At 44.2% G+C, this 22,712-nt stretch overlaps 13 non-coding genes across 13 annotated transcripts; all 13 read right to left on the bottom strand.

The window, feature by feature from the left end:
• Nucleotides 1-837: 837 nt before the first annotated feature.
• On the bottom strand, nt 838-926 carry trnap-ugg (transfer RNA proline (anticodon UGG)). The gene is given in 2 exon segments: nt 838-873; nt 890-926. It is a non-coding gene; the product is annotated as a tRNA-Pro (tRNA).
• Nucleotides 927-6,965: 6,039 nt separating this feature from the next.
• On the bottom strand, nt 6,966-7,047 carry trnas-gcu (transfer RNA serine (anticodon GCU)). Its single transcript has one exon. It is a non-coding gene; the product is annotated as a tRNA-Ser (tRNA).
• Nucleotides 7,048-7,292: 245 nt separating this feature from the next.
• trnar-ucg (transfer RNA arginine (anticodon UCG)) lies at nt 7,293-7,381 on the bottom strand. The gene is given in 2 exon segments: nt 7,293-7,328; nt 7,345-7,381. It is a non-coding gene; the product is annotated as a tRNA-Arg (tRNA).
• Nucleotides 7,382-9,309: 1,928 nt separating this feature from the next.
• trnas-gcu (transfer RNA serine (anticodon GCU)) lies at nt 9,310-9,391 on the bottom strand. Its single transcript has one exon. It is a non-coding gene; the product is annotated as a tRNA-Ser (tRNA).
• Nucleotides 9,392-11,652: 2,261 nt separating this feature from the next.
• Nucleotides 11,653-11,734, bottom strand: trnas-gcu (transfer RNA serine (anticodon GCU)). Its single transcript has one exon. It is a non-coding gene; the product is annotated as a tRNA-Ser (tRNA).
• A 245-nt stretch (nt 11,735-11,979) lies between these two features.
• trnar-ucg (transfer RNA arginine (anticodon UCG)) lies at nt 11,980-12,068 on the bottom strand. Its single transcript is given in 2 exon segments — nt 11,980-12,015; nt 12,032-12,068. It is a non-coding gene; the product is annotated as a tRNA-Arg (tRNA).
• Nucleotides 12,069-13,995: 1,927 nt separating this feature from the next.
• trnas-gcu (transfer RNA serine (anticodon GCU)) lies at nt 13,996-14,077 on the bottom strand. Its single transcript has one exon. It is a non-coding gene; the product is annotated as a tRNA-Ser (tRNA).
• Nucleotides 14,078-16,339: 2,262 nt separating this feature from the next.
• On the bottom strand, nt 16,340-16,421 carry trnas-gcu (transfer RNA serine (anticodon GCU)). Its single transcript has one exon. It is a non-coding gene; the product is annotated as a tRNA-Ser (tRNA).
• A 245-nt stretch (nt 16,422-16,666) lies between these two features.
• On the bottom strand, nt 16,667-16,755 carry trnar-ucg (transfer RNA arginine (anticodon UCG)). Its single transcript is given in 2 exon segments — nt 16,667-16,702; nt 16,719-16,755. It is a non-coding gene; the product is annotated as a tRNA-Arg (tRNA).
• Nucleotides 16,756-18,680: 1,925 nt separating this feature from the next.
• On the bottom strand, nt 18,681-18,762 carry trnas-gcu (transfer RNA serine (anticodon GCU)). The gene has a single exon. It is a non-coding gene; the product is annotated as a tRNA-Ser (tRNA).
• A 246-nt stretch (nt 18,763-19,008) lies between these two features.
• trnar-ucg (transfer RNA arginine (anticodon UCG)) lies at nt 19,009-19,097 on the bottom strand. Its single transcript is given in 2 exon segments — nt 19,009-19,044; nt 19,061-19,097. It is a non-coding gene; the product is annotated as a tRNA-Arg (tRNA).
• Nucleotides 19,098-21,023: 1,926 nt separating this feature from the next.
• trnas-gcu (transfer RNA serine (anticodon GCU)) lies at nt 21,024-21,105 on the bottom strand. The gene has a single exon. It is a non-coding gene; the product is annotated as a tRNA-Ser (tRNA).
• A 244-nt stretch (nt 21,106-21,349) lies between these two features.
• Nucleotides 21,350-21,438, bottom strand: trnar-ucg (transfer RNA arginine (anticodon UCG)). The gene is given in 2 exon segments: nt 21,350-21,385; nt 21,402-21,438. It is a non-coding gene; the product is annotated as a tRNA-Arg (tRNA).
• Between the last annotated feature and the right edge of the window lie 1,274 nt (nt 21,439-22,712).

Genomic DNA, 22,712 nt, shown 5'->3' with positions numbered 1-22,712 from the left:
TGCTATTGTTTAGAAAGTGATGACAGAATGACCATTCCATTACCAAGGTGACCATGTCTGTCCGCAGTATTCAGTGGGAATGGGATTAAATCTTTGCTCTGGGATTTGTATGCTGTGGGAACATCGACGCAAAATCACACGTTTTAATGTGAAATATGTCTGTTTTCTCACATGTCGACTGGCTGTGAGAAATGGAACTTTGAGTAACAAATGGTGGGGCTCGTCCGCGAACCTCTCACATATCAAATGTGATCATCCGAAAGCAAAAACCATCGCACTTGACCAACGAGCCGCCGACAGTAAGGCGTGTAGCTCTCAGATTCTGACGGTAGTGAGAAAAAATATTCGGCCCATCGTGTTTGTGCTGTCCCTCAGAGAACTATCTAATTCGTCACCCTCTCCATAGTCCTGCAAATGTTATCCTTTTGACGAATATATTATTAATTTGAGACATGACATGAGCAAAGTACAGCATCCTTGCGAGTAAAAGGGGAATTTGGCGATGAGGTTAAATGTGAATGACAAAACGACCAGGAAGGTCAAAGCTGTCAGACAACGACGACGAGAATGGGATTCGAATCCATTGCGCAGAGCCCATTATCAGTCCATCGCCTTCAGCTCTCGGCCACCTCGTCTCTTGTTTAACACATCGTCAGCGATGCAATCTCCTGCTTTTTGTATGCAAACAAAAATAACGTGCAAAAAAGTCCACTTCACAGCTTGCTCTGCCCGTGCATGCAGATCGACAATGATGAAAACGTGTCGTGAGAGATTCTTTCAGCAAACAGCCTTCCTTGACTTGAGGTGAGTGACTGGAAGAAACGCAGCAAGCTTAGTTGACCGCGGCCGGATTCAAACCTGCAATCTTCTGATAACCTCGCGTTTATAATCCAAGTCAGATGCCTTATCCATTAGGCCACGCGGCCTCTGCCAATGCCATCCACTGTGCTATTGTGTATATTGGGCGCAGATTGGATGCAACTGCAATATCAAGGACTGGATTGAGGAAAAGATGAGCATATTTCGAGTGAATGAACAGATTCACGGCGATCTGGGTGCGCACCGGCGCAGGCAAACCCAATGTAAATTGGAGCACAGCAATTTAACAATTCGGTCATTGCAGCTGAAATCATACTCCTTCTAAAACAAGACAGGATGACCCGGGTTTATGAGAAAATCCGTTTCAAAGGGAAAGATTATAGAAACATAGAAACAAAGAAAATAAGTGCAGGAGCAGGCCATTCAGCCCTTCTAGCCCGCACCGCCATTCAATGAGTTCATGGCGGAACATGAAACTTCAGTACCCCCTTCCTGCTTTCACGCCATACCACTTGATCCCCCGAGTGGTAAGGACTTCATCTAACTCCCTTTTGAATATATTAAGTGAATTGGCCTCAAATACTTTCTGTGGTAGAGAATTCCACAGGTTCACCATTCTCTGGGTGAAGACGTTTCTCCTCATCTCGGTCCTAAATGGCTTACCCCTTATCCTTAGATTGTGACCCCTGGTTCTGGACTTCCCCAACATTGGGAACATTCTTCCTGTATCTAACCTGTCTAAACCCGTCAGAATTTTAAACGTTTCTATGAGGTGCCCTCTCATTCTTCTGAACTCCAGTGAATACAAGCCCAGTTGATTAATCTTTCTTGAAAGGTCAGTCGCACCATTCCGGGAATCAGTCTGGTGAATCTTCGCTGCACTCCCTCAATAGCAAGAATGTCCTTCTTCAAGTTAGGAGACCAAAACTGTGTACAATACACCAGGTGTGGCCTCACCAAGGCCCTGTACAACTGTAGCAACACCTCCCTGCCCCTGTACACAAATGTCTCGCTATGAAGGCCAACATGCCATTTGCTGTTTTAACCACCTGCTGTAACTGCATGCCAACCTTCAATGACTGATGGACCATGACACCCAGGTCTCGTTACCTTCCCTTTTCCTAATCTGTCACCATTCAGATAATAGTATGTCTCTCTGTTTTAACCACCAAAGTGGATAACCTCACATTTATCCACATTATACTTCATCTGCCATTCATTCGCCCACTCACCTAACCTATCCAAGTCACTCTGCAGCCACATAGCATCCACCTTGCAGCTCACACTGCCACCCAACTTAGTGTCTTCCGCAAATTTGGAGATACTACATTTAATCCCCTCGTCTAAATCATTAATGAACAGTGTAAACAGCTGGGGCCACAGCACAGAACATTGCGGTATCCCACTCGTCACAGCCTGACATTCTGAAAAGTACCCATTTACTCCTACTCTTTGCTTCCTGTCTGACAAGCATTTCTCAATCCATGTCAGCACACTACACCCAATCCCATGTGCTGAACCGGAACTGACAAGCAGCCCGTTTAAACAGACACAGAATGATCGGGGACTGCAAGGTCATCCCTTTTACCCAGATGCAGAATGACCCATGACTGACAGCAGTTCTTTTTTAAAAGAATAAAGTGAGATTTCTATCATCCCTGAAGGCAATTGTGTATTCGGCCTCGGGTCCAGGTGGGGCAGAGACAGTTATGGAAGCCACAGCCAGGAAGGAGGGAGGGACGTAAAACCAGCCCAGACTGAAATATATATATATTTAACATTTTACGAAAATACATGCATTTAAATTTGTATTCAAAAAATTGAATTTGAGTTGTTTTAAATATATAAATAATTGATTCATAATCTATATATTTTTTGATTGAAGGAAGTCTGTTTGACGGGAAGAATTTCATTGGAAATGAGGAGTGCAATCAATCAATACCCAAACACAGTAAGCCCATTTTGGAAGACAAGCCACGCGCGAAGTTGTGGGCGACAAAGGCGATCTTTTAAAGTCGCGTGTGTCTTTCTGCTGGATCTGACAGCAGCTATTGTGCTGTGAAAGAGGTCAAATGTAATAGAGCCCGGTGCCGGCGGAACAGAAAAAGCATATTTCTTTTGGAAGTTCAAAATTTGGGATTACATATAAATATATTCATATTTATACATGTATAAACAAAGTCAATCAGTCAGTCATGTCTTGTCTTGTCTTGGTTTGATTTGATTTGAATTTGAAAATAACGATGGAGGATGGGATCATATCACACAGCCCACACGCAAGCTCTGGCTAAAATCGCTATATTTCTAACTTGTGTATTTTCCCTTCTTTCAGATGTGGAACAGGAAAATCCCACAGCAGATTCTTCTACCGTCAGAGAGTCCACGAAGGAGTGTTCAATCAAATCAGTACGTTTTCAAATTGCATGTAATGCATTTTTCTCACATGACAGTAAGATCGCACAGCACGTTTGCACACACTCTAGCTTAACAAACACACAAACAAACTAATATTCCTGCACCCTCCAAAGGCAGTTTTTGAAATTTGAAATTGGAAATCCGGGATCGACAGCACATCCCTTTTAAACAGACACAGAATGATGCGGGACAGATAGCACACAATTTTAGACAGACAGAGAATGATCTCGGACAGACAGCACATCCCCTTAAAAGGAACACGGAAATAGAATGACTAAAAGCAGATAAATATGTAAAACTCGGCAGGTCGTGCAGATTCTGTGGAGGAAGAAGTAGGTTTCACGTTCTGTCGGATGAGTAAAACATGGCCGGGTTCGTCCGGGATTTGGCCCGTGAACTCTCGCATTTCAAATGTGATCATTCCGAACGGAGAATCATAACCGTGGACCAACGCGCCGCCGACAGTGAAAAGCGCAGCTCTCAGATTCTGACGGTGGTGAGAAATGATATTATGGCCCATCGTGCATGTGCTGTCTCTCAGATACCTGTCGAATTAGTGCCGCTCGCCATTGTACTGCAACTGTTCTCCTTTTGACGAATATATTATTAATTTGAGACATGACATGAGGAAAGTACAGCATCCTTGTAATTGAAAGGGGAATTTGGCGATGAGGTTCAATGTGATTGACAAAACGAGGTCAAAACTGTAAGCCTCGCCTTAACCTCTCGGCCATCTCTGCACTGCTTTAATACACCGTCATCCATTCAATCTCCTGCTTTTTGTATCCAAAGAGAAATAATGTGCAACAACGTCCACTTCACAGCTTGCTCTGCCCGTGCATGCAGATCGACAATGATGAAAACTTGCCATGAGATTCTTGAAGCAAACAGCCTTCCTTCACTTCAGGTGAGTGACTGGAAGAGATGGTTGGTTTCTTAGCAGAATCACAACAAAGAATGTAAAATTTCACTAAAGCATGTTATGGTGACCGCGTCACGATTCGAACTTTCAATCTTCTGATAACTTCGCGGTTATAATTGAAATCAGCCGCCTTATCCATTAGGCCACGCGGTCTCTGCCAACACCATCTATTGTGTTATTGTGCATATTGCCAGCAGATTCGCGGCAACTGCAACATCAAGGACTGGATTTCGGAAAAGATGAGCATATTTCGAGTGAATGAACAGATGCACGGCGATCTGGGTGCGCGCCGGCGCAGGCAAGCCCAATGTAAATTGAAACACAACAGTTTAACAATTCGGTCATTGCAGCTGAAATGATACTCCTTCTCAAACTATACAGGATGACCCGGGTTTATGAGAAAACCAGTTTCAAAGGAAAGATTATGAACCGGAACTGACAACCAGCCCGTTGAAACAGACACAGAATGATCCGGGGCTGCAAGGACATCCCTTTTACCCAGATGCAGAATGACCCTTGAATGACAGCAATTCTCTTTTAAAAGAATAAAGTGAGATTTCGAACATCCCTGAAGGCAATTGTGCAGTGGGGCTCAGGACCACGCGTGGCAAAGACTGTTATTGAAGCCACAGGTGATAGACAGGCAGGAAGGAGGGAGGGACGTAAAACCAGCCCAGTCTGAAATATATAAATATTTAACATTTTATGAAAATAAATGCATTTAAATTGTATTAAAAAAATTGAATTTGAGTTGTTTTAATGAAATAAATAACTGATTCATAATCTATGTATTTTTTTATTGAACGAATGCTGTGTAACTATAAGAATTCCATTGGATATGAGAGGTGCAGTCAATAACTACCCAAACACAGTAACCCCATGGTGGAAGACAAGCCATGAGGGAAGATGTTGGCTACAAGGGCGATCTTTTCAAGTCGAGTGTGTCTTTCCGATGGATCTGACAGCAGCTGCTTGTGCTGTGAAAGAGGTCAAATGTAAGAGAGCGCAGCGCAGGCAGAACAGAAAAAGCATATTTATTTTTGAAGTTAAAAATTTGGGATTATATAAAAATATGCACATAGATATATTTATACATGTATAAACAAAGTCAGTCAGTCAGTCATGTCTTGTATTGGTTTGATTTGATTTGAATTTGCAAATAAGGATGGAGGATGTCGTCATGTCACACAGCCCACACGCAAGCCCGGCCTAAAATCGCTATATTTCTAACTTGTGTATTTGCCCTTCTTTCAGATGTGGAATAGCACAATTCCTCAGCAGATTCTTCTACCGTCAGAGAGTCCACGAAGAAGTGTTCAATCAAATCAGTACTGTTTCAAGTTGCATGTAATGCATTTTTCTCACATGACAGTAAGATCGCACTGCACGTTTGCACACTCTCTAGCTTATACAAAAATACAAACAAACTAAAATTCCTTAACCTCCAAAGGCAGGTTTTGAAATTTGAAATTGGAAATCCGGGACAGACAGCACATCCCTTTTAAACAGACACAGAATGAGGACGGTCTGATAGCACACCATTTTAAAGAGAGAGAGAATGAGCTCGGACAGACAGCAAATCCCCTTAAAAGGGACCCGGAAATAGAATGAATAAAAACAGATAAATATGTAAAACTCGGCAGGTCGTGCAGATTTTGTGGAGGAAGAATCCGGTTTCACGTTCTGTCGGATAATCATTCCGACATTTCAGGAAAAAGTTAAAGATTACAGATGTTTTCAACAAAAATAGCGCCTGGAAAAAATACGCAACGATAAAGGTCAAATGGGAACGTATATGTAACAGCGGAACGCAGGAGTGATATAAATAATACATGGCACAATGGAGAAAGACAAAGTGGGTGGTAATCGGGCAATAACATAACAAAGGATGGTCCAGAGGAGGTGTTAGTGGGAATAGCAGAACCATTATCAGACAATAGGAGCGGTGCTGATCATCCGATACGTTGAACCTAATGTTGAGGCCAGAAGACGAGAACATGCCTACAATATAGGGTTTCACCGCCTTTTACGCAGACCAGGCAGCTTTGCCAGCCCGGATTGATTTCCTGTCCGCTTTTAATTCGGCAGCCTAGGGACGAATTCAAAAGGCAGCTTCTCTCATCTTTTCAGCTCTAGAGAAATAGGACGCACACATATTCAGGGCAGAGGTGGAGATTGACGCTGAATGTATGTTTATCCCAATTGAGGTGAACTTATGCGTACAGACAGGAAGATATACTGATCAAGAATCGGCCGGAACAAAACAAGTCTTTAGGTTATCCAACGAGTCACAGAGCCGAGTACCTCTGAGATATTTTAACTTTACTCAGTTTGGCGGGTTTCACTTTGCTGTGGGATTTGGATGCGAAGGGAACATCGGCGTAAAATCACACGTTTTAACGTGAAATACGTCTGTTTTCTCACATGTCGAGCGGCTGTTAGAAGCGGAACTTTGAGTAAAACATGGCGGGGCTCGACCGGGATTCGGCCCGTGACCTCTCGCATTTCAAATGTGATCAATCCGAAGGGAGAATCATAACCGTGGACCAACGAGCCGCCGACAGTGAAAAGCGCAGCTCTCAGATTCTGACGTTGGTGTGAAATAATATTATGGCCCATCGTGAATTTGCTGTCTCTCAGATACCTATCTAATTAGTGCCCCTCGTCATTGTACTGCAACTGTTCTCCTTATAACGAATATATTATTAATTTGAGACATGACATGAGGAAAGGACAGCATCCCTGTAAGTAAAAGGGGAATTTGGCGATGAGGTGAAAGTCAAAAAGTGGTCAAGCTGCAAGCCAACGACGACGAGAATGGGATTCGCACCCAGGCGTGCAGAGCACAATGGATTAGCAGTCCATCGCCTTAACCTCTCGGCCAGCTCGTCTCTGCTATAGGACATCGTCAGCCATTCAATCTCCTGCTTTTTGTATCCAAACAGAAATAATGTGCAAGAAAGTCCACTTCACAGCTTGCTCTGCCCGTGCATGCAGATCGACAATGATGAAAACTTGCCATTTGATTCTGAAAGCAAACAGCCTTCCTTCACTTCAGGTGAGTGACTGGAAGAGATGGTTGGTTTCTCGGCAGAATCACAACAAAGAATATAAAATTTCGCGTAGCGAGCTAAGTTGACCGCGGCAGGACTCGAACCTGCGATCTTCTGATTACTTTGCGGTTATAGACGAAGTCAGACGCCTTATCCATTAAGCCACGCGGCCGCTGCCAGCAGCATTCATTGTGTTGTTGTGTATATTGCGAGCAAATTCGGGGCAACTGCAATATCAAGGAGTGGATTTCGGAAAAGATGAGCATATTTCGAGTGGACGAACAGATGCACTGCGATCTGGGTGCGCACCAGCGCAGGCAACCCCAATGTAAATTGGAACACTATAGTTTAACAATTCGGTCATTGCAGCTGAAATCATACTCCTTCTCAAACAATACAGGATGACCCGGGTTTATGAGAAAATCCGTTTTAAAGGGAAAGAGAATGAACCGGAACTGACAACCAGCTCATTTAAACAGACACAGAATGATCCGGGATTGCAAGGACATCCCTTTTACCCAGATGCAGAATGACCCTTGACTGACAGCAGTTCCCTTTTAAAAGAATAAAGTGAGATTTCGATCATCCCTGAAGGCAATTGTGCAGTGGGGCTCAGGACCACGCGGCGCAGAGACTGTTATTGAAGCCACAGGTGATAGACAAGGAGGGAGGGAGGGACGTAAAACCAGCCCAGTCTGAAACACACAAACAAACTAATATGCCTTAACCTCCAAAGGCAGGTTTTGAAATTTCAAATTGGAAATCCGGGACAGACAGCACATCCCTTTGAAACAGACACAGAATGATGAGGGTCTAATAGCAGACGATTTTAAAGAGACAGAGAATGATCTCGGACAGACAGCAAATCCCCTTAAAAGGGACACGGAAATAGAATGAATAAAAACAGATAAATATGTAAAACTCGGCAGGTCGTGCAGATTTTGTGGAGGAAGAATCCGGTTTCACGTTCTATCGGATAATCATTCCGATATTTCAGGAAAAAGTTAAAGATTACAGATGTTTTCAACAAAAATAGCGCCTGGAAACAATACGCAGCGAGAAATGTCAAATGGGAACGTTTGTGATACAGCGGAACGCAGGAGTGATTAAATAATACATGGCACAATGGAGAAAGACAAAGTTGGTGGTAATCGGGCAATAACGTAACAAAGGATGGTCCAAGGAGGTGTTAGTGGGAATAGCAGAACCATTACCAGACAATAGGAGCGGTGCTTATCATCCGATACGTTGAACCTAATGTTGAGGCCAGAAGACGAGAACATGCTTACAATATAGGCTGTCACCGCCTTTTAATCAGACCAGGCAGCTTTGCCAGCCCGGATTGATTTCCTGTCCGCTTTGAATTCGGCAGCCAAGGGACGAATTCAAAAAGCAGCTTCTCTCATCTTTTCAGGTTTAGAGAAACAGGACGCACACATGTTCAGGGCAGAGGTGGAGATTGACGCTGAATGTATGCTCATCCCAATTGAGGTGAACTTATCCGTACAGACAGGAAGATATACTGATCAAGTATCGGCCGGAACCAAACAAGGCTTTAGGTTATCCAACGAGTCACAGAGCCGAGTACCTCTGAGACATTTTAACTTTACTCAGTTTGGCGGGTTTCACTTTGCTCTGGGATTTGGATGCTAAGGGAACATCGGCGTAAAATCACACGTTTTAACGTGAAAAACCTCTGTTTTCTCACATGTCGAGCGGCTGTTTGAAGCGGAACTTTGAGTAAAACATGGCGGGGCTCGTCCGGGATTTGGCCCGTGAGCTCTCGCATTTCAAATGTGATCATTCCGAAGGGAGAATCATAACCGTGGACCAACGAGCCGCCGACAGTGAAAAGCGCAGCTCTCAGATTCTGACGGTGATGAGAAATGATATTATGGCCCATCGTGCATGTGCTGTCTCTCAGATACCTATCTAATTAGTGCCCCTTGCCATTGTACTGCAACTGTTCTCCTTTTGACGAATATATTATTAATTTGAGACATGACATGAGGAAAGGACTGCATCCCTGTAAGTAAAAGGGGAATTTTGCGATGAGGTTAAATGTGAATGTCAAAAAGTGGTTAAGCTGCAAGCCAACGACGACGAGAATGGGATTCGAACCCATGCATGCAGAGCACAATGGATTAGCAGTCCATCGCCTTAACCTCTCGGCCACCTCGTCTCTGCTACAAAACATCGTCAGCCATTCAATCTCCTGCTTTTTATATCCAAAGAGAAATAATGTGTAAGAAAGTCCACTTCACAGCTTGCTCTGCCCGTGCATGCAGATCGACAATGATGAAAACTTGCCATGAGATTCTTTGAGCAAACAGCCTTCCTTCACTTCAGGTGAGTGACTGGAAGAGATGGTTGGTTTCTCAGCAGAATCACAACAAAGAATATAAAATTTCTCGTAGCGAGCTAAGTTGACTGCGGCAGAACTCGAACCTGCAATCGTCTGATAACTTCGTGGTTGTAATCGAAGTCAGAAGCTTTACCCATTAGGCCACGCGGCCGCTGCCAGCAACATTGATGGTGTTGTTGTATATATTGCGAGCAAATTCGGGGCAACTGCAATATTATGGAGTGGATTTAGGAAAAGATGAGCATATTTCGAGTGAATGAACAGATGCACTGAGATCTGGGTGCGCACCGGCGCAGGCAACCCAAATATAAATTGGAACACTATAGTTTAACAATTCGGTCATTGCAGCTGAAATCATACTCCTTCTCAAACAATACAGGATGACCCGTGATTATGAGAAAATCCGTTTCAAAGGGAAAGATTATGAACCGGAACTGAGAACCAGCCCATTTAAACAGACATAGAATGATCCGGGTTTGCAAGGACATCCCTTTTACCCAAATGCAGAATTACCCTTGACTGACAGCAGTTCCCTTTTAAAAGAATAAAGTGAGATTTCGATCATCCCTGAAGGCAATTGTGCAGTGGGGCTCAGGACCACGCGGCGCAGAGACTGTTATTGAAGCCACAGGTGATAGACAAGGAGGGAGGGAGGGATGTAAAACCAGCCCAGTCTGAAACACACAAACAAACTAAAATTCCTTCACCTCCAAAGGCAGGTTTTGAAATTTGAAATTGGAAATCCGGGACAGACAGCACATCCATTTTAAACAGACACAGAATGATGAGGGTGTGATAGCGCCCCATTTCAAAGAGACAGAGAATGATCTCGGACAGTCAGCAAATCCCCTTATGAGGGACACGGAAATAGAAAGAATAAAAACAGATAGATATGTAAAACTCGGCTGGTCGTGCAGATTTTGTGGAGGAAGAATCCGGTTTCACGTTCTGTCGGATAATAATTCCGATATTTCAGGAAAAAGTTAAAGATTACAGATGTTTTCAACAAAAATAGCGTCTGGAAAAAATACGCAGCGAGAAACGTCAAATGGGAACTTCTGTGATACAGCGGAACGCAGGAGTGATTAAATAATATATGGCACAATGGAGAAAGACAAAGTGGGTGGTAATCGGGCAATAACGTAACAAAGTATGGTCCAGAGGAGGTGTTAGTGGGAACAGCAGAACCATTACCAGACAATGGGAGCGGTGCTTATCATCCGATACGTTGAACCTAATGTTGAGGCCAGAAGACGAGAACATGCCTACAATACAGGTTATGACCGACTTTTTATCAGACCAGGCAGCTTTGCCAGCCCGGATTGATTTCCTGTCCGCTTTGAACTCGGCAGCCAAGGGACGAATTCAAAAGGAAGCTTCTCTCATCTTTTCAGCTCGAGAGAAACAGGAAGCACTCATATTCAGGGCAGAGGTGGAGATTGACGCTGAATGTATGCTTATCCCAATTGAGGTGAACTTATGCGTACAGACAGGAAGATATACTGATCAAGTATCGGCCGGAACCAAACAAGGCTTTAGGTTATCCAAAGAGTCACAGAGCCGAGTACCTCTGAGATATTTTAACTTTACTCAGTTTGGCGGGTTTCACTTTGCTCTGCGATTTGGATGCTAAGGGAACATCGGCGTAAAATCACACGTTTTAACGTGAAATACGTCTGTGTTCTCAGATGTCGAGCGGCTGTCAGAAGCGGAACTTTGAATAAAACATGGCGGGGCTCGTCCGGGATTTGGCCCGTGACCTCTCGCATTTCAAATGTGTTCATTCCGAAGGGAGAATCATAACCGTGGACCAACGAGCCGCCGACAGTGAAAAGCGCAGCTCTCAGATTCTGACGGTGGTGTGAAATGATATTATGGCCCAACGTGCATGTGCTGTCTCTCAGATACCTATCTAATTAGTGCCCTCGCCATTGTACTGCAACTGTTCTCCTTTTGATGAATATATTATTAATTTGAGACATGACATGAGGAAAGTACAGCATCCCTGTTCGCAAAGGGGAATTTGGCGAAGAGGTTAAAGATGAATGTCAAAAAGTGGTTAAGCTGCAAGCCAACGACGACGAGAATGGGATTCGAACCCATGAGTGCAGAGCACAATGGATTAGCAGTCCATCGCCTGAACCTCTCGGCCACCTCGTCTCTTCTTTAAGACATCGTCAGCCATTCAATCTCCTGCTTTTTGTATCCAAACAGAAATAATGTGCAAGAAAGTCCACTTCACAGCTTGCTCTGCCCGTGCATGCAGATCGACAATGATGAAAACTTGCCATTTGATTCTTAAAGCAAACAGCCTTCCTTCACTTCAGGTGAGTGACTGGAAGAGATGGTTGGTTTCTCGGCAGAATCACAACAAAGAATATAAAATTTCGCGTAGCGAGCTAAGTTGACCGCGGCAGGACTCGAACCTGCGATCTTCTGATAACTTTGCGGTTATAAACGAAGTCAGACGCCTTATCCATTTAGCCACGCGGCCGCTGCCAGCAGCATTCATTGTGTTGTAGTGTATATTGCGAGCAAATTCGCGGCAACTGCAATATCAAGGAGTGGATTAGGAAAAGATGAGCATATTTCGAGTGGATGAACAGATGCACTGCGATCTGGGTGCGCACCAGCGCAGGCAACCCCAATGTAAATTGGAACACTATAGTTTAACAATTCGGTCATTGCAGCTGAAATCATACTCCTTCTCAAACAATACAGGATGACCCGGGTTTATGAGAAAATCCGTTTTAAAGGGAAAGAGAATGAACCGGAACTGACAACCAGCTCATTTAAACAGACACAGAATGATCCGGGATTGCAAGGACATCCCTTTTACCCAGATGCAGAATGACCCTTGACTGACAGCAGTTCCCTTTTAAAAGAATAAAGTGAGATTTCGATCATCCCTGAAGGCAATTGTGCAGTGGGGCTCAGGACCACGCGGCGCAGAGACTGTTATTGAAGCCACAGGTGATAGACAAGGAGGGAGGGAGGGACGTAAAACCAGCCCAGTCTGAAACACACAAACAAACTAATATGCCTTAACCTCCAAAGGCAGGTTTTGAAATTTCAAATTGGAAATCCGGGACAGACAGCACATCCGTTTGAAACAGACACAGAATGATGAGGGTCTGATAGCAGACCATTTTAAAGAGACAGAGAATGATCTCGGACAGACAGCAAATCCCCTTAAAAGGGACACGGAAATAGAATGAATAAAAACAGATAAATATGTAAAACTCGGCAGGTCGTGCAGATTTTGTTGAGGAAGAATCCGGTTTCACGTTCTGTCGGATAATCATTCCGATATTTCAGGAAAAAGTTAAAGATTACAGATGTTTTCAACAAAAATAGCGCCTGGAAACAATACGCAGCGAGAAATGTCAAATGGGAACGTTTGTGATACAGCGGAACGCAGGAGTGATTAAATAATACATGGCACAATGGAGAAAGACAAAGTTGGTGGTAATCGGGCAATAACGTAACAAAGGATGGTCCAAGGAGGTGTTAGTGGGAATAGCAGAACCATTACCAGACAATAGGAGCGGTGCTTATCATCCGATACGTTGAACCTAATGTTGAGGCCAGAAGACGAGAACATGCTTACAATATAGGCTGTCACCGCCTTTTAATCAGACCAGGCAGCTTTGCCAGCCCAGATTGATTTCCTGTCCGCTTTGAACTCGGCAGCCAAGGGACGAATTCAAAAGGCAGCTTCTCTCATCTTTTCAGGTTTAGAGAAACAGGACGCACACATGTTCAGGGCAGAGGTGGAGATTGACGCTGAATGTATGCTTATCCCAATTGAGGTGAACTTATGCGTACAGACAGGAAGATATACTGATCAAGTATCGGCCGGAACCAAACAAGGCTTTAGGTTATCCAACGAGTCACAGAGCCGAGTACCTCTGAGACATTTTAACTTTCCTCAGTTTGGCGGGTTTCACTTTGCTCTGGGATTTGGATGCTAAGGGAACATCGGCGTAAAATCACACGTTTTAACGTGAAATACCTCTGTTTTCTCACATGTCGAGCGGCTGTTTGAAGCGGAACTTTGAGTAAAACATGGCGGGGCTCGTCCGGGATTTGGCCCGTGAGCTCTCGCATTTCAAATGTGATCATTCCGAAGGGAGAATCATAACCGTGGACCAACGAGCCGCCGACAGTGAAAAGCGCAGCTCTCAGATTCTGACGGTGGTGAGAAATGATATTATGGCCCATCGTGCATGTGCTGTCTCTCAGATACCTATCTAATTAGTGCCCCTCGCCATTGTACTGCAACTGTTCTCCTTTTGACGAATATATTATTAATTTGAGACATGACATGAGGAAAGGACTGCATCCCTGTAAGTAAAAGGGGAATTTTGCGATGAGGTTAAATGTGAATGTCAAAAAGTGGTTAAGCTGCAAGCCAACGACGACGAGAATGGGATTCTAACCCATGCATGCAGAGCAAAATGGATTAGCAGTCCATCGCCTTAACCTCTCGGCCACCTCGTCTCTGCTATAAAACATCGTCAGCCATTCAATCTCCTGCTTTTTTTATCCAAACAGAAATAATGTGTAAGAAAGTCCACTTCACAGCTTGCTCTGCCCGTGCATGCAGATCGACAATGATGAAAACTTGCCATGAGATTCTTTGAGCAAACAGCCTTCCTTCACTTCAGGTGAGTGACTGGAAGAGATGGTTGGTTTCTCAGCAGAATCACAACAAAGAATATAAAATTTCTCGTAGCGAGCTAAGTTGACTGCGGCAGGACTCGAAACTGCAATCGTCTGATAACTTCGCGGTTGTAATCGAAGTCAGAAGCCTTATCCATTAGGCCACGCGGCCGCTGCCAGCAACATTCATGGTGTTGTTGTATATATTGCGAGCAAATTCGGGGCAACTGCAATATCAAGGAGTGGATTTAGGAAAAGATGAGCATATTTCGAGTGAATGAACAGATGCACTGCGATCTGGGTGCGCACCGGCGCAGGCAACCCAAATATAAATTGGAACACTATAGTTTAACAATTCGGTCATTGCAGCTGAAATCATACTCCTTCTCAAACAATACAGGATGACCCGTGATTATGAGAAAATCCGTTTCAAAGGGAAAGATTATGAACCGGAACTGAGAACCAGCCCATTTAAACAGACATAGAATGATCCGGGTTTGCAAGGACATCCCTTTTACCCAAATGCAGAATTACCCTTGACTGACAGCAGTTCCCTTTTAAAAGAATAAAGTGAGATTTCGATCATCCCTGAAGGCAATTGTGCAGTGTGGCTCAGGACCACGCGGCGCAGAGACTGTTATTGAAGCCACAGGTGATAGACAAGGAGGGAGGGAGGGATGTAAAACCAGCCCAGTCTGAAACACACAAACAAACTAAAATTCCTTAACCTCCAAAGGCAGGTTTTGAAATTTGAAATTGGAAATCCGGGACAGACAGCACATCCATTTTAAACAGACACAGAATGATGAGGGTGTGATAGCGCCCCATTTCAAAGAGACAGAGAATGATCTCGGACAGACAGCAAATCCCCTTATAAAGGACACGGAAATAGAAAGAATAAAAACAGATAGATATGTAAAACTCGGCTGGTCGTGCAGATTTTGTGGAGGAAGAATCCGGTTTCACGTTCTGTCGGATAATAATTCCGATATTTCAGGAAAAAGTTAAAGATTACAGATGTTTTCAACAAAAATAGCGTCTGGAAAAAATACGCAGCGAGAAACGTCAAATGGGAACTTCTGTGATACAGCGGAACGCAGGAGTGATTAAATAATATATGGCACAATGGAGAAAGACAAAGTGGGTGGTAATCGGGCAATAACGTAACAAACTATGGTCCAGAGGAGGTGTTAGTGGGAACAGCAGAACCATTACCAGACAATGGGAGCGGTGCTTATCATCCGATACGTTGAACCTAATGTTGAGGACAGAAGACGAGAACATGACTACAATACAGGTTATGACCGACTTTTTATCAGACCAGGCAGCTTTGCCAGCCCGGATTGATTTCCTGTCCGCTTTGAACTCGGCAGCCAAGGGACGAATTCAAAAGGAAGCTTCTCTCATCTTTTCAGCTCGAGAGAAACAGGAAGCACTCATATTCAGGGCAGAGGTGGAGATTGACGCTGAATGTATGCTTATCCCAATTGAGGTGAACTTATGCGTACAGACAGGAAGATATACTGATCAAGTATCGGCCGGAACCAAACAAGGCTTGAGGTTATCCAACGAGTCACAGAGCCGAGTACCTCTGAGATATTTTAACTTTACTCAGTTTGGCGGGTTTCACTTTGCTCTGCGATTTGGATGCTAAGGGAATATCGGCGTAAAATCACACGTTTTAACGTGAAATACGTCTGTGTTCTCAGATGTCGAGCGGCTGTCAGAAGCGGAACTTTGAATAAAACATGGCGGGGCTCGTCCGGGATTTGGCCCGTGACCTCTCGCATTTCAAATGTGTTCATTCCGAAGGGAGAATCATAACCGTGGACCAACGAGCCGCCGACAGTGAAAAGCGCAGCTCTCAGATTCTGATGGTGGTGTGAAATGATATTATGGCCCAACGTGCATGTGCTGTCTCTCAGATACCTATCTAATTAGTGCTCTCGCCATTGTACTGCAACTGTTCTCCTTTTGACGAATATATTATTAATTTGAGACATGACATGAGGAAAGTACAGCATCCCTGTTAGTAAAAGGGGAATTTGGCGAAGAGGTGAAAGATGAATGTCAAAAAGTGGTTAAGCTGCAAGCCAACGACGACGAGAATGGGATTCGAACCCATGAGTGCAGAGCACAATGGATTAGCAGTCCATCGCCTGAACCTCTCGGCCACCTCGTCTCTCCTTTAAAACATCGTCAGCCATTCAATCTCCTGCTTTTTGTATCCAAACAGAAATAATGTGCTAGAAAGTCCACTTCACAGCTTGCTCTGCCCGTGCATGCAGATCGACAATGATGAAAACTTGCCATGAGATTCTTTGAGCAAACAGCCTTCCTTCACTTCAGGTGAGTGACTCGAAGAGATGGTTGGTTTCTCGGCAGAATCACAACAAAGAATATAAAATTTCACGTAGCGAGCTAAGTTGACCGCGGCAGGAGTCGAACCTGCAATCTTCTGATAACTTTGCGGTTGTAATCGAAGTCAGACGCCTTATCCATTAGGCCACACGGCCGCTGCCAGCACCAATCATTGTGTTGTTTTGTATATTGCGAGCAAATTCGGGGCAACTGCAATATCAAGGAGTGGATTTCGGAAAAGATGAGCAAATTTCGAGTGAATGAACAGATGCACTGCGATCTGGGTGCGCACCGTCGCAGGCAACCCAAATATAAATTGGATCACTATAGTTTAACAATTCGGTCATTGCAGCTGAAATCATACTCCTTCTCAAACAATACTGGATGACCCGGGATTATGAGAAAATCCATTTTAAAGGGAAAGATTATGAACCAAAACTGACAACCAGACCATTTAAACAGACACAGAATGATCCGGGTTTGCAAGGACATCCCTTTTACCCAGATGCAGAATGACCCTTGACTGACAGCAGTTCCCTTTTAAAAGAATAAAGTGAGATTTCGATCATCCCTAAAGGCAATTGTGCAGTGGGGCTCAGGACCACGCGGCGCAGAGACTGTTATTGAAGCCACAGGTGATAGACAGGGAGGGAGGGACGTAAAACCAGCCCAGTCTGAAACACACAAACAAACTAATATTCCTTAACCTCCAAAGGCAGGTTTTGAAATTTCAAATTGGAAATCCGGGACAGACAGCACATCCCTTTGAAACAGACACAGAATGATGAGGGTCTGATAGCACACCATTTTACAGAGACAGAGAATGATCTCGGACAGACAGCAAATCCCCTTAAAAGGGACACGGAAATAGAATGAATAAAAACAGATAAATATGTAAAACTCGGCAGGTCGTGCAGATTTTGTGGAGGAAGAATCCGGTTTCACGTTCTGTCGGATAATAATTCCGATATTTCAGGAAAAAGTTAAAGATTACAGATGTTTTCAACAAAAATAGCGCCTGGAAAAAATACGCAGCGAGAAATGTCAAATGGGAACATTTGTGATACAGCGGAACGAAGGAGTGATTAAATAATACATGGCACAATGGAGAAAGGCAAAGTGGGTGGTAATCGGGCAATAACGTAACAAAGGATGGTCCAGAGGAAGTGTTAGTGGGAATAGCAGAACCATTACCAGACAATGGGAGCGGTGCTTATCATCCGATACGTTGAACCTAATGTTGAGGCCAGAAGACGAGAACATGCTTACAATACAGGGTGTCACCGCCTTTTAATCAGACCAGGCAGCTTTACCAGCCCGGATTGATTTCCTGTATGCTTTGAATTCGGCAGCCAAGGGACGAATTCAAAAAGCAGCTTCTCTCATCTTTTCAGCTCTAGAGAAACAGGACGCACACATATTCAGCGCAGAGGTGGAGATTGACGCTGAATGTATGCTTATCCCAATTGAGGTGAACTTATCCGTACAGACAGGAAGATATACTGATCAAGTATCGGCCGGAACCAAACAAGGCTTTAGGTTATCCAACGAGTCACAGAGCCGAGTACCTCTGAGATCTTTTAACTTTACTCAGTTTGGCGGGTTTCACTTTGCTCTGCGATTTGGATGCTAAGGGAACATCGGCGTAAAATCACACGTTTTAACGTGAAATACGTCTGTTTTCGCACATGTCGAGCGGCTGTTAGAAGCGGAACTTTGAGTAAAACATGGCGGGGCTCGTCCGGGATTTGGCCCGTGACCTCTCGCATTTCAAATGTGATCAATCCGAAGGGAGAATCATAACCATGGACCAACGAGCCGCCGACAGTGAAAAGCGCAGCTCTCAGATTCGGACGGTGGTGAGAAATGATATTATGGCCCATCGTGCATGTGCTGTCTCTCAGATACCTATCTAATTAGTGCCCCTCGCCATTGTACTGCAACTGTTCTCCTTTTGACGAATATATTATTAATTTGAGACATTACATGAGGAAAGTACTGCATCCCTGTAAGTAAAAGGGGAATTTGGCGATGTGGTGAAATGTGAATGTCAAAAAGTGGTTAAGCTGCAAGTCAACGAAGACGAGAATGGGATTCGAAGCCATGCGTGCAGAGCACAATGGATGAGCAGTCCATCGCCTTAACCTCTCGGCCACCTCGTCTCTGCTATAAGACATCGTCAGCCATTAAATCTCCTGCTTTTTGTATCCAAACAGAAATAAGCTGCAAAAAAAGTCCACTTCACAGCTTGCTCTGCCCGTGCATGCATATCGACAATGATGAAAACTTGCAATGAGATTCTTTGAGCAAACAGCCTTCCTTCACTTCAGGTGAGTGACTGGAAGAGATGGTTGGTTTCTCGGCAGAATCACAACAAAGAATATAAAATTTCACGTAGCGAGCTAAGTTGACCGCGGCAGGACTCGAACCTGCAATCTTCTGATAACTTTGCGGTTGTCATCGAAGTCAGACGCCTTATCCATTAGGCCACGCGGCCGCTGCCAGCACCATTCATTGTGTTGTTGTATATATTGCGAGCAAATTCGGGGCAACTGCAATATCAAGGAGTGGATTTAGGAAAAGATGAGCATATTTCGAGTGAATGAACAGATGCACTGCGATCTGGGTGCGCACCGGCGCAGGCAACCCCAATGTAAATTGGAACACTATAGTTTAACAATTCGGTCATTGCAGCTGAAATCATACTCCTTATCAAACAATACAGGATGAGCCGGGTTTATGAGAAAATCCGTTTTAAAGGGAAAGATTATGAACCGGAACTGACAACCAGCCCATTTAAACAGACACAGAATGATCCGGGATTGCAAGGACATCCCTTTTACCCAGATGCAGAATGACCCTTGACTGACAGCAGTTCACTTTTAAAAGAATAAAGTGAGATTTCGATCATCCCTGAAGGGAATTGTGCAGTGGGGCTCAGGACCACGCGGCGCAGAGACTGTTATTGAAGCCACAGGTGATAGACAGGGAGGGAGGGACGTAAAACCAGCCCAGTCTGAAACACACAAACAAGCTAATATTCCTTAACCTCCAAAGGCAGGTTTTGAAAATTCAAATTGGAAATCCGGGACAGACAGCACATCCCTTTGAAACAGACACAGAATGATGAGGGTCTGATAGCACACCATTTTACAGAGACAGAGAATGATCTCGGACAGACAGCAAATCCCCTTAAAAGGGACACGGAAATAGAATGAATAAGAACAGATAAATATTTAAAACTCGGCAGGTCGTGCAGATTTTGTGGAGGAAGAATCCGGTTTCACGTTCTGTCGGATAATAATTCCGATATTTCAGGAAAAAGTTAAAGATTACAGATGTTTTCAACAAAAATAGCGCCTGGAAAAAATACGCAGCGAGAAATGTCAAATGGGAACTTTTGTGATACAGCGGAACGAAGGAGTGATGAAATAATACATGGCACAATGGAGAAAGGCAAAGTGGGTGCTAATCGGGCAATAACGTAACAAAGGATGGGCCAGAGGAAGTGTTAGTGGGAATAGCAGAACCATTACCAGACAATGGGAGCAGTGCTTATCATCCGATACGTTGAACCTAATGTTGAGGCCAGAAGACAAGAACATGCCTACAATATAGGGTATCACCGCCTTTTAATCAGACCAGGCAGCTTTGCCAGCCCGGATTGATTTCCTGTATGCTTTGAATTCGGCAGCCAAGGGACGAATTCAAAAAGCAGCTTCTCTCATCTTTTCAGCTCTAGAGAAACAGGACGCACACATGTTCAGGGCAGAGGTGGAGATTGACGCTGAATGTATGCTTCTCCCAATTGAGGTGAACTTATCCGTACAGACAGGAAGATATACTGATCAAGTATCGGCCGGAACCAAACAAGGCTTTAAGGTTATCCAACGAGTCACAGAGCCGAGTACCTCTGAGATATTTTAACTTTACTCAGTTTGGCGGGATTCACTTTGCTCTGGGATTTGGATGCTAAGGGAACATCGGCGTAAAATCACACGTTTTAACGTGAAATACGTCTGTTTTCGCACATGTCGAGCGGCTGTTAGAAGCGGAACTTTGAGTAAAACATGGCGGGGCTCGTCCGGGATTTGGCCCGTGACCTCTCGCATTTCAAATGTGATCAATCCGAAGGGAGAATCATAACCATGGACCAACGAGCCGCCGACAGTGAAAAGCGCAGCTCTCAGATTCTGACGGTGGTGAGAAATGATATTATGGCCCATCGTGCATGTGCTGTCTCTCAGATACCTATGTAATTAGTGCCCCTCGCCATTGTACTGCAACTGTTCTCCTTTTGACGAATATATTATTAATTTGAGACGTGACATGAGGAAAGTACAGCATCCCTGTAACTAAAAGGGGAATTTGGCGATGAGGTTAAATGTGAATGTCAAAAAGTGGTTCAGCTGCAAGCCAACGACGACGAGAATGGGACTCGAACCCATGCGTGCAGAGCACAATGGATTAGCAGTCCATCGCCTTAAACTTTCAGCCACCTCGTCTCTGCTATAAGACATCGTCAGCCATTCAATCTCCTGCTTTTTGTATCCAAACAGAAATAATGTGCAAGAAAGTCCACTTCACAGCTTGCTCTGCCCGTGCATGTAGATCGACAATGATGAAAACTTGCATGAGATTCTTAAAGCAAACAGCCTTCCTTCACTTCAGGCGAGTGACTGGAAGAGATGGTTGATTTCTCGGCAGAATCACAACAAAGAATATAAAATTTCACGTAGCGAGCTAAGTTGACCGCGGCAGGACTCGAACCTGCAATCTTCTGATAACTTTGCGGTTGTAATCGAAGTCAGACGCCTTATCCATTACGCCACGCGGCCGCTGCTAGCACCATTCATTGTGTTGTTGTATATATTGCGAGCAAATTCGGGGCAACTGCAATATCAAGGAGTGGATTTAGGAAAAGTTGAGCATATTTCGAGTGAATGAACAGATGCACTGCGATCTGGGTGCGCACCGGCGCAGGCAACCCCAATTTAAATTGGAACACTATAGTTTAACAATTCGGTCATTGCAGCTGAAATCATACTCCTTCTCAAAAAATACAGGATGAGCCGGGTTTATGAGAAAATCCGTTTTAAAGGGAAAGATTATGAACCGGAACTGACAACCAGCCCATTTAAACAGACACAGAATGATCCGGGATTGCAAGGACATCCCTTTTACCCAGATGCAGAATGACCCTTGACTGACAGCAGTTCACTTTTAAAAGAATAAAGTGAGATTTCGATCATCCCTGAAGGCAATTGTGCAGTGGGGCTCAGGACCACGCGGCGCAGAGACTGTTGTTGAAGCCACAGGTGATAGACAGGGAGGGAGGGACGTAAAACCAGCCCAGTCTGAAACACACAAACAAACTAATATTCCTTAACCTCCAAAGGCAGGTTTTGAAATTTCAAATTGGAAATCCGGGACAGACAGCACATCCCTTTGAAACAGACACAGAATGATGAGGGTCTGATAGCACACCATTTTACAGAGACAGAGAATGATCTCGGACAGACAGCAAATCCCCTTAAAAGGGACACGGAAATAGAATGAATAAAAACAGATAAATATGTAAAACTCGGCAGGTCGTGCAGATTTTGTGGAGGAAGAATCCGGTTTCACGTTCTGTCGGATAATAATTCCGATATTTCAGGAAAAAGTTAAAGATTACAGATGTTTTCAACAAAAATAGCGCCTGGAAAAAATACGCAGCGAGAAATGTCAAATGGGAACTTTTGTGATACAGCGGAACGAAGGAGTGATGAAATAATACATGGCACAATGGAGAAAGGCAAAGTGGGTGGTAATCGGGCAATAACGTAACAAAGGATGGGCCAGAGGAAATGTTAGTGGGAATAGCAGAACCATTACCAGACAATGGGAGCGGTGCTTATCATCCGATACGGTGAACCTAATGTTGAGGCCAGAAGACGAGAACATGCCTACAATATAGGGTATCACCGCCTTTTAATCAGACCAGGCAGCTTTGCCAGCCCGGATTGATTTCCTGTATGCTTTGAATTCGGCAGCCAAGGGACGAATTCAAAAAGCAGCTTCTCTCATCTTTTCAGCTCTAGAGACACAGGACGCACACATGTTCAGGGCA

Source organism: Pristiophorus japonicus, unplaced genomic scaffold (assembly GCF_044704955.1).
Source record: "Pristiophorus japonicus isolate sPriJap1 unplaced genomic scaffold, sPriJap1.hap1 HAP1_SCAFFOLD_80, whole genome shotgun sequence".
Classification (NCBI taxonomy): Eukaryota; Metazoa; Chordata; class Chondrichthyes; family Pristiophoridae; genus Pristiophorus; species Pristiophorus japonicus.
This window is presented reverse-complemented; position numbering and strand designations above follow the sequence as displayed.